Here is a 2,368-nt window from a genome sequence, read left to right as displayed (position 1 = left end):
GCTCTAAAAATCAGACTTTTGATGGATTTTGAGCTCTAAAAATCAGATTTTTGATGGAACCGAGTGTCGTAGCCCCCCCGAAATTAAATTTTTGATAAATCTGAGTGTTTTTTGACCCCCAAAATTGAATTTTTGTGGATTGTGCAGCCGGTGGTGTACTTCCTGGTGAAGTGGTGCTCTCTGCCGTACGAGGACAGCACGTGGGAGCTGCAGGAGGACGTGGACGAGGCCAAGGTGGCCGAGTTCCGACGGGTGCAGGCGCGAAACCCCGAGCTCAAGAGACAGGTAAAAGTGGGCAAAAAGTGGGCGTGGCACTCACTTGGGTGTGTCCCTGGGTGTGTCCATCACCTGTGTGTCCCCCTGGGCGTGTCCCCCCACCTTTATGCCCCTGGGTGTGTCTCTTACCTGGGCGTGGCCCTGGGTGTGTCCCCTGGGCGTGTCCCTCACCTGGGTGTCCCTGGTGTTTTTCTTGGGCGTGTCCCTCACCTGGGTGTGTCCCTGGGCGTGTCCCCTCACCTTTATGTCCCTGGGTGTGTCCCCTGGGTGTGTCTCTCACCTGGGTGTGGCCCTGGGTGTGTCCCCCTGGGTGTGTCTCTCACCTGTGTCCCCTCTGGGGTGTGTCCCTCACCTGGGTGTGTCCCTGGGTGTGTCCCTGGTGTCTTTCTTGGGCGTGTCCCTCACCTGGGTGTGTCCCTGGGCGTGTCCATCACCTGTGTCCCCCTGGGTGCATCCCTCACCTGTCCTTACCTGTCCTTACCTGTGTCTCACTTGTCCCCCTGGGTGTGTCCCTCACCTGTGTGCCCCTGGGTGTGTCCCTGGGGGCGTGTCCCTTACCTGTCCTTACCTGTGTCTCACCTGTGTGTCCCTGGGTGTGTCCCTGGGGGCGTGTCCCTCACCTGTCTTTATTTGTCCTTACCTGTGTCTCACCTGTGTCCCCCTGGGTGTGTCCCTGGGGCATGTCCCTCACCTGGGTGTCCCCATTTGGGGGTGTCCCTTACCTGTCCTGTCCCTCACCTGTCCTTACCTGTGACTCACCTGTCCCCTGGGCGTGTCCCTTATGTCTCTCTCACCTGTGTGTCCCTGGGTGTGTCCCTGGGCGTGTCCCTCACCTGTCTTTATCTGTCCTTACCTGTGTCTCACCTGTCCCCTGGGCGTGTCCCTTAAGTGTCCTTACCTGTCCTTACCTGTGCCTCACCTGTGTCCCCCTGGGTGTGTCCCTGGGGTGTGTCTCTGGGTGTGTCCCTCACCTGCGTGTCCCCCTGGGTGCGTTCCTTACCTGTCCTTATCTGTCCTTACCTGTGCCTCACCTGTCCCCCTGGGTGTGTCCCTGGGGGCGTGTCCCTCACCTGTGTCTGCCCTTTTGGGGCGTGGCCCTCACCTGTGTCCCCATTTGGGGCGTGTCCCTCACCTGGGCGTGTCCCTCACCTGTGTCCCCCTTTGGGGCGTGTCCCTCACCTGGGCGTGTCCCTCACCTGTCCCCCCCCATTTTGGGGCATGTCCCCAGCCCCGCCCGCAGGCGGGGGCGTGGCAGAAGCTGGAGGCGTCGCGGGAGTACAAGAACCACAACCGGCTGCGCGAGTATCAACTGGAGGGGGTCAACTGGCTGCTCTTCAACTGGTACAACAGGTACGGCCTCACCTGTGCTCACCTGTTTTCCCCTGTCCTCACCTGTCTCACCTTTCCTTACTTGTTCTTACCTGTCTTTATTTGTCCTTGTGTGTTTTCTGTTCTCACCTGTGCTCACCTGTCCTTTTGTGTCCTTACCTGCCTCATCTGTTCTCACCTGTGCTCACCTTTCTCACCTTTCCTTACCTGTTCTTACCTGTTCTTACCTGTCCTTATGTGTTATCTGATCTCACCTGTCCCCACTTGTGCTCACCTGGCCTCACCTGGCCTCACCTGGCCTCACCTGTTCTCACCTTTCCTTACCTATTCTCACCTGTTCTTACCTGTCCTTACTCATCCTTAGGTGTTATCTGATCTCACCTGTCTCACCTGTCCTCACCTGTTCTCACCTGTGCTCACCTGTGCTCACTTTTCCTGACCTGTTCTCACCTGTTCTTACCTGTTCTTGCTCGTCCTTATGTGTTATCTGATCTCACCTGTGCTCACCTGTCCTCACCTGTTCTCACCTGTGCTCACTTGTCCTTACCTGTTCTCACCTGTTCTCTCCTGTCCTTTTGTGTTCTTACTTGTCTTACCTGTCCTTACCTGTTCTCACCTGTCTCACTTGTCCTTTTGTGTCCTTACCTGTCTCACCTGTACTTAGCTGTTCTTACCTGTGCTCACCTGTTCTTTTGTGTCCTTACCTGTCTCACCTGTCCTTACCTGTTCTTACCTGTGCTCACCTGTCCTTTTGTGTCCTTAC

The 2,368-nt window shown here is 56.6% G+C and overlaps 1 long non-coding RNA gene across 1 annotated transcript; it reads left to right on the top strand.

Annotated features, from left to right (window-relative positions):
* The first annotated feature begins 150 nt into the window (after nucleotides 1-150).
* LOC113962662 lies at nucleotides 151-1,618 on the top strand. Its single transcript, XR_003532588.1, has 2 exons — nucleotides 151-285; nucleotides 1,505-1,618. It is a non-coding gene; the product is annotated as an uncharacterized LOC113962662 (long non-coding RNA).
* Nucleotides 1,619-2,368: the final 750 nt, after the last annotated feature.

Source organism: Neopelma chrysocephalum, unplaced genomic scaffold (genome assembly GCF_003984885.1).
Source record: "Neopelma chrysocephalum unplaced genomic scaffold, ASM398488v2 Primary Assembly neopelma1_184326, whole genome shotgun sequence".
Lineage (NCBI taxonomy): Eukaryota > Metazoa > Chordata > Aves > Passeriformes > Pipridae > Neopelma > Neopelma chrysocephalum.
Note: the sequence above shows the minus strand (reverse complement) of the source record. Positions and strands in the feature narration are given on the sequence as shown.